Source organism: Phoenix dactylifera, chromosome 16, assembly GCF_009389715.1.
Source record: "Phoenix dactylifera cultivar Barhee BC4 chromosome 16, palm_55x_up_171113_PBpolish2nd_filt_p, whole genome shotgun sequence".
In the NCBI taxonomy this organism is placed as follows: domain Eukaryota; kingdom Viridiplantae; phylum Streptophyta; class Magnoliopsida; order Arecales; family Arecaceae; genus Phoenix; species Phoenix dactylifera.
Window position 1 is genome coordinate 10,700,357 of NC_052407.1, and position 11,523 is coordinate 10,711,879.

Consider the following 11,523-nt stretch of genomic DNA (forward strand, 5'->3'; position numbering starts at 1 on the left):
CGGGTCCGAGTCGGGTCAGGTTCGAATGCAAATCGGATCCAATTTTTTTGTATTTTTAGGAAAGAATTTAGGCAAATCTAATTTAGTCATATCATAATTATGAAGTGCTAGGTGACCCATGACTTGAAAGACTTGCAATTGATCTCCAATCAGAACAGATGGCCCCGACTTACTAACTAAGTCGGTCTACAAGCCAAATTTCATATCACACTATTTTTTGTCCATATGACTGATTGGATGGAACTTGGCGTCTCCCAGCTCTCCTCTCACGAGGACAAAAAAAATCCCGGACCTTCTTGCAAAATCCAATTCCATTGCAGAAAACTGGCACATGACCCGTATTCAGTTCGGTGTTCCCTCACTTCCTCCTTGTAAAAGTTAAAAAAAAACAAAAACCAAAAAACCGAAGGAGAAAAAGAAAAAAAAAAAAAAAAGCCATCTACCGAGACACCAGAGGTATCAACGGTGTAATGGACCGAGAGAGGATTCTGACGGACCAATAGTGCCACGACCCACATTAAAAAAAGAAAAAAAAAACTTTTTTTTGCTTTTTCCCCTCTTTCTTTTTCTCTTTGGGTCCATTCGGGTCGGGTCGGGTCCGTTCGGTAAACCCAGACCCAACCCAGAAAATGATTCGGATCCAATTTTAGGACCCGATCCGGATCCGCGGATCCTAAAATTTGGAGTCGGATCGGATCTACGCGGGTCGGGCCGGGTCGGGTCTCGGGTCAACCCGACCCATTTGCAGCCTTATCCATGATGGATAGATAATTTCTCTTTCATCCATCGTTTCTAAATTTTTTTGAACCAAATGATGGACGAGGGCCATCTATCATTCCAATCCCATCTATCCTCCCTCCCATAATCTCAACCAAACACACACAGTTAAGGAGGGTGGAGAAGGTGAGCTAAAGCAGCAGAAAGGGTGGATGATGGTGGCAAAAAGAGGGGCGCATCTGTGTTTAGTGATTTTTTCAAAAATAAATATAAATCTTGTTATATATATATATAGAGAGAGAGAGAGAGAGAGAGAGAGAGACGTGTCAAAAAAAATCTCATGCCTTTTCTGTCTGGGTTTCTCCTCCGTCCTCCCAAAACGAACACTGTGCTCTGAATTCCTAAACCCTCTCCCTTCGATCCGAGAAGAATGAGAGCGAGAAGAACGACTCCAACTTCTGCCCGAAGATCCTCTGCAGTCATCCCTAAAACCCTACTCGGTCTCACCGTTCTCTAGATCCAATCCAGGGCCATGTCCTCCTACTCCGGCGGCGGGAGGCGGCCAAAGAAGAAAGTCTGCCGCCGCGTCCCGGAGCCATAAACCTCCCGAAGAAGCCCGCCCTCCTCCTCCACCTCCACTCCATCATTTCCTCCTGCAAGAGCCGCTCCGTCCTCCTCCGCGACCTCGAGAAGGAGTCAAGGAGGTCACCTTCGTCCAGAACTGGAACCACCTCTCCCTCATCCAGCGCCATCCCGCCATGTTCAAGGTCTCCAGCGGAGGCGCCTCCCGGGGCCCCACCTCCGTCAGGCTAACAGAGAAAGACGGCAGGGTGTCCGCCGAGGAGGCCGAAGCTATCTGTTCTATCTCCGTCAGGCCCACGGTGAAAGTATCCGGAGTATTTCCCATCCGGAATGTGAATGGGGTGGACTATCTCTATCTGGAAAGCTGGGATTCTTCATTGGCTATCGCTGCTCGTGAAGAAAAATTGAAACTTGGAAGTGTTCTGAAGGTGACCAAGGTGATTCCTGGAGATGGTAATTTCTCTGGCCCGTTTGCTTTTAAGTTGAAATTTCCTTCTGGTTTCGGGCCAAACAAGCATTAGCTTGAGGAAGAGCTAAAATGGCAGAAAATGGCGTTCTCTTCTCCATATTTTAATCTGCATGAGCTATTCAATTTGACTGTGGAAAATCATTTATCAGATAAATTGGATGCATTTCATAAGGAGTATTGGCTGCTATCCCAGCTGTTGCGGGTCAAGAATCATGGGATTTTTATATCAAGAATAAGGGGCAAGAAGTACTGTTTTTCTTAAAGAGGCTTATGATGTACCCAATCTGATTGAGAAATGTCCTCTGTTGAGATTTTATGATAGGTTTACATCACTAATTGGCAGGAAATGCTCTGATTTGAGTAATGTGATGGCAATATGAAGGGATTTGTTATGTCACTAGGATGCTTTCATGTTCATGTGAAATGCTCCTCTCTTGTTGGTTCTAGTTAGGTTGATTTTTTCTGCTGTGTTTCTAGCCAAACAAGAGCAAGGATAACCTTGAGCAGGTGATGAAATGGCTGAAAATGGTCTTCCCTTCTTTGGTATGACTGTATGAGGAGAATTGGGCTCATGAACCTGCAGGCCTGGAAATGGGTGGGTCGCAATGCTGCAGAAGCTCCAAAATTTGTCTGTGGCAAAGAGGGCGACATCTGATTAAAATTGCTTGCATTTCATAAAGGGTATCACTTTCCTTCAAGCTGTTTCTTTGCTTGGCTAGGAATCTTCAGATGCTTCAACATCATCAATAAGGGAACATGGAGTACTGTTTTTCCTCTGAGGAGGCTCATGACGAACTTAATCTGATTGAGAAATGTCTTCCGTAGAGTTTTCATGATATTTTCTGGCACTCATTGGCAGGATATGCTCTATTTGAGTAATGTGGCAATACTATGGAGTTTGACATGTTGATTTTATGACAGAAGTCAAGCTGATGCCAAATGCTCTTCTCTTCTTAAGCTATCCTGAAGAGAAACTCGGCCGACGCATATGCCTTTCTTCACTCAGGTATGTGTCAAATATTCAAAATTTTTAACTTGTTTTGAGGAATTTCATTTAAATGTCAATTCATGTGCTAATGCAACGAAACACTGACATTTCCTAAAGCATTTTTTTTTTTTTTTGTTGGGGGTGGGGTGGGGTGTGGAGAGGCATAAGAGGCTGTGGAACACTGTTAGCTAGGAGATATGCTCAATTCAAATTTCATTAAAAAATTTATTGGTCTCAAGCCTTTTTGATCTGTATTAAGTTGCTTTCTTTTAACAGGCATACATAATTTTACATTGTTGAGAAAGCTGGAATTCATATTCTTCTCAAATAGTGAAATATAAACTTCATGATGGCCCATCATCATCATTTAGAAAAAAATGAAGAACAATCTTTTTTTTTTTTGCAAGACTTACACCAAAATACAAGACCATATAGCAATCTTTATTTAGGTTTGCTCTGGAAGTTTGAAGTAAAGATCTGAAACAAATTTCAGATATGAGGAATTTTACAGAATCTGAATTTGTTTCAGATTTCTGTGAAGAAAATTAGCACACTAACAAAACCCTGCTCCCAAAGCAATTTTATCCATGATCTTAGGAAAATTCTCAAGCACAAAAAAGGGAAAGAAGAATAATCGAAAAGAAATTTTAATTTTTTTCATTCATCATCTAAAATTAATTTTTACTCATATAATTCGAGGGACCATACCAGTCTAAGGAAGTAGTGTTTACCTTTCCGTGATGTGGTATTAGCAAGATACCTCCACATGCAGTTAATAAATACCTTCTGAAAAATAACTACCTTTAACATAAGTTGCAAATTGGTAAAGGTGAGCTTCTTCAAGATCCTTGATGTTTACATACTCACGATAGCATTCTTGACATCAGCTTCTCTATTGCTTCCGATGCCAAAAGCATGTGTATTTTGTATTGCATGGATTGGATGATTGGAAATCTACTTCCAGTTTCTGTCAATGATATTTGGTAAGTGTTTTTTGGTGTAGCTAAAAGTAAACATATTTGCTGTTTTTCATCAAAGGAAGCAAAAATTTAAGGTTGATCATGCAGTGCCCAAGTGGCACGTGAGATGGTCGTTAAAGTTGGTCCAAACATCTTGAAGTTATTATTGGCTGGAAAATGCATTTATTGACTGCTGAGGTCCCTTGATCATTTATTTAGGCAGTTGATATTTGGCCAATTGCCTTTTAGTTTCTTGTGAAAGCATATGGTACTTGTGTAGTCTTTTTAGTATTTCATATAAACTTTTTGTTCTTGTGCATTCCCTCCTAGCCATGGATGAATCTATTTTATTATTTTTTGTGTGCACGCATAGAAATGGAGATATGGCTATGCCTATATATAAGGGGTGCTTTGTGAGAGAGAAATCAAGTTGTTTGGATCTATGTTACCTGATTCATGGGTTCTCATGGTATGGGTCTGGGTTTGTAATTTGAAATTTAGTGCGTAATAATGAATAAATACAACAAGAGTAGGATTAGAAAATACAATCCTAAAAACTTAAAATATGTCCTAATTTTGATTAGGATAGGTGACTGTTGCAATCTCACTAAGTTATAGAAATTAAATGACAAAACACTATAATCCCTTGATCCTGATCCCTATATGCAAGCCAATGCCAAGCATTTTGACTTTATTTTAATTAAGGCAAAGCGTTATCCTTAAAAGTGCGGACACAATCAGCCAGTTATAAAATTGATTTCTATTCACCATTTGATATTATACAGAGCTTATTTGCTTTCCGAATATCTTTTGATTTGAGATATCTTACGAATATCTCTCACCCACTTCATATTCACTGATTGAACCCCTATTTGTTTCCCAGCAGCAGAAAGTCACAATTCTACCAATTTGGAATCCCACTTGCATGGCTTTCTCTCGATGTAACTCCCATCTAGAGTCTACAAACTATGAGCCCTAAATCCTCATAAACCGGTAGCATCTAAACCTTGTTTGTCTTGATAAGGTAAGTTTTTTCCCTATCTCATCTTTTGATTTACATTGGATCATATTATGAATTTATTCAAATCACACTGATTTATAATGTGCATTTATGCCAGGCAATTTAGGTAACTCTTGTTTGGATTAAAAAATTTCTCTTTTCATTTAGAAGATAGTTCTTCTAAGTCTCATGTTGCTCATATCCCCTTGGTGGGTTCCTTAAGATGGCGAACCTATATCTGTGGTTGCTTTTGTGTTCCCTGCTTATACTTCTCCACCAGCCAATGTCAAGATTGTTATCAAACCCAAGTTGATGGCTAAGCACTAGCATTGTGGACCAAGAGTAAAAGGCACTCCATTATGCGAATAAGACTAATGTGACATCAATATGGATGACTCGAGGAGACAAGTGCAGCAACTAGAAGAGCATGTAGTTTGCTATCAGGCGTTTGGACATGGTGTATCTCTTTACGTTTCAAAACATGAAATTCTTAGCAATTTTGAAGAGGAGCTTAACCCCTTCCACTGTACTAATGGTTGGATGTTAAGCAAAGACATGTCATACCCCGAACTTAGAGCATAACAGACGCCGCGTACCTGTATGGCGGACCATATAGGCATGCAAGGCTGCAGATCATATCAAAACAATAATAATTTCTGAAAATTTATTTAATCAACATCTTATTCAAATAATTCTCACAATATCTCCAAGGTGACATAAGTCAACAATTGCTAACTACTAACGTAAACCAAATAAAATATTCTAACTAGACTGACTAAAACTCCAATGATTGAAAAATAGAGAAACATAATAATGAGCTATACAAGCTCAATAAGCAACATAATACCCCAAGGTGGGGTCAAAGCATGCCAAATAATTTAGTTAAAAGCACAAAATATTGACTGAAAAATAAATTATTCCTCGAATAATGCATATTTCTTTTGAAACATACTATAGTTTTTACAAAAAATGCCAGAAAGAGAACTCAAAAATCAGAAATCAGGCTATGGTCACGTAACCCAGTGGCATGGGTTGCACAAAGTGCCAAAAATCACTATTATTAACCACCGGTGACAGCAGTGTCCAAATACCACTATTCTAATCACCGGTGGTGCAGTGTCGAAATCAGTTTTTCACAGATTACAAGTTGATAGGGCCAACGAATAATCTCCATTGGCGGGGCCAGAACAGATTATAGCTGTGCTGAAAATACATATTTATAAAACAAATTTTTCATGATTTGCCCAGTCATATTTTTTTTCAAATTTTATAATATAGCACATAATATATTTTAAAGTAATCATAACATGAACATGCCTGACCCGTTTAACTAAGTATAAAATAGATATCATAATTAAATTTAATCAAGTAATTATTATTTTACCAAAAATTCAAAAAATACACATTGAAGCATTAGGTTAGTTGCCTCTTATCACTTCAAAATTTCACTCCAGTTAGACAAGTGCACTTGTTTTAATATAATTAAAATATCATAAATTTCATCATCATTCCAGAAGTCAAGCGAAGTCAAAATCAAACACTACTGGAGAACGACTTCATGCCCCCAGATCAGGTCGGTCACGTGATAGTGCCCGACTACCCAGGTCAGTCCGAGCAAGGAGGATTCAACAGGTCAGGTGAACATCAAAAGTGACCAAATCTAGCTGGGGTTGAAGTAATGGATCGGTCTACCGCACGAGTATCGAGACAGTTCAGGGTCTCCAAACTGGGTCAACTTGGATCCGAGCAACAAGAAGAGCAAAGATTACACTAGGATTCCTAAGTCTGTCTAGAGAGAGAAAAAAGGGAGAGGAGAGAGATTCTCAGTCCGAGTTTAATCAGGGATCTAGGTTTTGTCCATCGATGACACGAGCTATCCAGGATCATCAATATATCTGGTCTCTGAGTCAACTGGAGAGAGAAAAGAAGGTTTTCCTTCTTTCTTTTTTTAAAAAATTAATTAATTACAAATAGGAGAAAGATGGGAAGAAAGTAGAAGAAATAAGAAGATCAAAGAGGAGGAAGAGAGGGAAGAGGAGAAGGATGAGGTCGGGGAAGAAGGTCCGGCGGAGGCTGGGCCTGGGTGGTAGACGACCAGCCGTTGATAGCAGGTGGTGGCGGCATCTAGACAGTAGGGGGCCGCCACGACAGTCGGCGAGAAAGGAAGACTGAGATCATTCTCGGTTTGGCCAAAATAGGGGAAGAAAGCCGCTCGGTTGGCTTGACCGAAGGAATAGGGGAAGAGAGCTTACCAACGGTCGACGGAGGTGGCGGTTCTCAGCCGAGGGAGGCTCGGTCTGGCGGCTAGCGGTGACGGTGCTCGAAACAGGGAGAAGAAGCAAAAATAGTGTCGTCGGTGGTCTAGAAGGAAAAACAAGGGACTTCGGCAACGACGCTTGGCCGAGGCGGCACTCCGGTCACTGGAGAAGAGGGAGGAGGAGGTGCTCGGTGGAGCTCAGAGATGAGTCAATCGTTGAGAGATAGAAGATTTATAGAAGGTTTTCCGAAGGAGATTAGCTAGAGGGTGAGGGGATAAGCCCGGGGGGGGGGGGGGGTTGCTTCGTCGCAAGAATCGCGGCGGATGGACTTAATCGAAGAGGAGGCTAGGCTTATCCTAGCCTTCGACAGTGCCTGCGGTGGAGGACTTTTACTCCTCCGCATGGTTGAACAGGGCTCTGCCCTATTCCGAATGGGAAGAGGGCTTTCGGACCCTCTCTTGGTGTTGGGCCGGCCCAGTGAGGCTGGGCCTCACAACTTAACCCCTTCCATTGTGCTAATCGCTGGAAGTTAAGCAAAGACCTAAGAGGCTTTCTCTGATTGCCACACTCAAAGGGACTAAGGTTTCCTTTGAGACTACGACATTAAGGTGGGCCTTCTTGATTTTGAAGGTTAGATGCAACCCGATGAATTCATTAATTGATTCAATATTTTCAAGCGATATTTTGACTGTAAAGAAGTCCTTGATCATCAAAAGGTGAAGTTTGTTGCCACCAAATTGAAGAAGCATGCTTCCATTTGATGGGAGCAACTTGGAATTTGGTGAGCATATGAAGGTAAGTCCTTCAGTGGTTCACAAGAGAAGATGAAGGAAGAACTTTGTAAGAAGTGCTTACTAGAGAACTATTTGTGAAATACTTTTCTAAAGGTCCACCATCTTCAACAAGGTACTTGCTTTGTAACAATGTTTAGATATGGAAATGTTGCAATATTTAGCCAAGATGGCAGGTCCATCGCCATCTTTACTGAAAAACTGAGTAATTCTCACATAAGATAGTCATTACTATAAAGACTTCTATGTTATCATTTGAGCTTTGGGGCATTAGTGGCACAACTTTGTATCAGAGTACTTTATCCTTTTTCGGATCATGAGACATTGAGATATATAAATAGTCAATATAAGCTCAAGCTCAATGATAAAGATGCATAATGGATAGAATTTCTTTAAACCGATACTTTTGATCTCAAGTACAAACTTGGCATACAAAATCCTGTCGTAGCTGCATCGAGTCAAAGACATTCTTTCTCACCATGCAAGTGAGGGTTCTTGGCTTTAAAGTTTTGGAAGATCTGTACCAAGTTTTGCCGTCTTTGTATTGGACCCCATACTAGTGCCACACTAGCACAGTATCGGTAAGGTATGGTACAAATTTTTTTTGGCATACCGAGTGTTGATACGCCACCTGTACCACATACCGGTACCGAAACGATACGGTACAGTACATCCTATACCATCCGGTTTGGGCCGGTACGGCGTACCATAATCTGTACAAAGATGACCCATATGTTGGCTAGATTTGGAGTAAATGCTCCAAAAGTCTACATCAAAAGTTTTTGTTGCAAGGCAGGTTCTTATTCAAGAAAAATCTTCTTTCTTGAGTGCTTACTACGAGCATTCATTATCAAAGAGACATATGGTGAAGGGATTTGATGGCCACTTTTAAAGAGACTAAACGTTTGCTCTTTGTTTTCCTCCAGGTGTTGGGCAGTGGGTGGGTAATTAGAAGGGATTGGGCACCAAACTAAACTCCTAGGAAATTGCTTCCTCTACAATCCGCCATCATGGCTATAAACAACCTTATCAACAGAACCGCAAGCAAGATCAGCTGCAACTGTTTCCTGATTGATTCCCTTCACGATAAATATGAGGCGCTTTCCACTAATGTCAGCAATGAATGGATAGCTGCAATTTCTGTTAATACGATCCAAGCAATCGCAGTGGAGGAATTGCCCACAAACCTGACTTTTGAGCATTCAAATGTTTAGCAGCATAGTGTAGGCCTACTCAAGTTTCTACTATCTTTTGGGTCTTACCTTGGAATAGATGAAAGTTTTGAGCATTCCAAATTTGTTAGAGAATATAGGCAATTTGGGCCTTTAATCAACTGTCTGCCAGATTGTGAGGAGGGGAGGCAAGGGAATGAAAGATGTATTCCCGGCTCAATTGGTTTTTTTGTCATCTCGGCATGGTCCCAAACCTGCCTGGCCCAGGGACATTGAAGCAGATTGTTCGGAACATTTTCTCTGACCATGGAGCATTTGGAGTGCACTCCTTGTCCAAACCTATGGCAGATAATACATTAGAACATGGTACGGGATACCAAGGCATCTTCCACAAGAAGCACTAAACCTTTAGGCTGCGTTTGGAAGCAGATTAACATGGAATCAGAGCTACCTAGTCCAGTTATTTCACCAAGCATCAAATTCTTATCCCACTCATTCCAAAATAAACTACTTTGGTCAAAATCAGTCCAAGTCTAGCTAACTTGTTTAACCCAGAGTAAACTACTCCATTGGGAGAGGTGGAGTAGTATAATCCACAATATACTCCTCTCATCTTTCCGAAAAATAACCATGATCCCTCTTCTCTCTAATGAAGTTAAGAAGCCAGTTTGGCTTTTACTGATAACCTTTATGCAGTCAATCATCAATCTATGTTGTTTCTTATAATTTATACGTGGTTTTTGTTTGAATTATTCGTGATATGATTTGACTTGATAAACTCAATAAATCAAAAAATAAATCTTAAACCCAACCTAATTTGATCTGAATGGAAATGGATTAGTTTTTTTTTTTTTTTTTCATTTTGATTCAAATTGGATTTAATTTGGGTTATGCCAATCCCAAACATGTTTGTTCCCGGTTTTTATCTAATAATTTAACACTATTTTTGAAATAGACAGGTTAATGAGTTTCAAATTTTCTAAAATTATTCAATAAACTATAGATATGAACAATCTACCATTATTATTGCATGTTTATGTTCATTTCCAGCATAAAGATTATTAGAAGTTTTGTTTATTGCTAACCTTAATAAAGGCAGCAACATTTATCCTACCTATATAAAAAAATCTAACGCAAACTGAAATCAATTTTACAATATAAAATTTTGTAATGTGCTAAGCTATTTTTGCCATAGGTTAACAGTTCTCTAATTATTATGGCCATGATTTAATTATATGTGGTGAAATATGCCTGCGAAGTCATTACATAGTGCATTTTACTGTCTAGCCTCTTCTACCTTGCAAGCTTGACTTATATTGTTATGAAACATAATATTTAACGAAAAAACTAATATTTTATGTTATTTATTAATTAATTCACTCAACTAATTTTCTTCAAACCATTTGTTTGATGATGCATCTAGGTGAAGAAGTAGTTCCAAGTGTCTTTGTTGTGATGACGCGTTCAATTTGGATAATCCATCTGAAGGACACCTAGAAGGTGCTATTGGATGATATAAAAGCATTCGGTGAAGTATCTCTCAGGCCCAAGGCTCTCAATCACTTGTCATAAGCCATCATTCTTCTCATGTGAGGACAAAATGGACTTTTCCATAACTGTTGGTTATGATACGATGATAATGAGATGAATAGACAACAGTGCAGCCTTGAAGAGAACATCAGGGCTTTTAGGAGGGAGGAGAGGATATAGTCTGTACATTCAAGCACCATCATCTGATTTGGGTTGGAGATTACTTTGTTTATATGATGAAAGTTAAGAGTCGCAATATTTGTGTTTGTTTGAAGACCAATAAAATGTCCACCATGTTCTGCTTGAAACAAGTTGCTTTAAGTCATTGTATGAAATCAAGGATTTGGCAGGGGATTTGATTATAATGCTGTTATTAGTGTCCCTATCTGTCTGTGAAAAACAAAGTGTTCTATGGAATAAAGTTGTCTCGAGCTTTTTGCATTGACATGCATACCTCGGACAATTTAGATGCATGATGAGCTTATTATTCTTGAACATGTTCCAATGTTCAAAAGTTGTCTACTTTGGATGGTAAAGGAGGGTTCTTACAAGTGGATCAAATATCTTCCATAAAAGTTTTGCTGTTTGTTTGTCTTTCTGTATCACCACTCAGTAGATGGATAAGCATGAAGAATATGAGCATGACACACCATAATTTAGTATTTTTTCAGTGCCTCTTGCAAGGTTCTCATGTAACTTTGAACTTCGAACACAAGTATATTCTATATTCTTTGGTGATCCTGTAGTGGTCTGTTGAAAGAAGAGTGTTGTTTCTAGAAATCTTAGGAAGGTTAGCAGCGTCTCCACTTCTGTTGAATGGTTGAATTATGAGATATGGAGTAATTTTCTGGAGATGAGCTCATTTGGGTAGATAATAAAGCTTACCAAGTTGATGGAACGAACTTGGGTCGTTTGAAAATTGTTCTTGTTCATTTGCCTTTTCTGTTTGAGCATCAAAGGAAAAGAAATGGGCTAATTCTAGAGAAAAAATACACCGATGTAGACCAGTAATTATGTCAATCTATATAAAAGCAGTCGACGAGTCCTACCGTTGAAT

At 39.5% G+C, this 11,523-nt stretch overlaps 1 pseudogene; it reads left to right on the forward strand.

Moving 5' to 3' along the window:
- The first annotated feature begins 1,035 nt into the window (after positions 1-1,035).
- On the forward strand, positions 1,036-10,939 carry LOC103719301 (annotated as a pseudogene).
- The last annotated feature ends 584 nt before the right edge of the window (positions 10,940-11,523 follow it).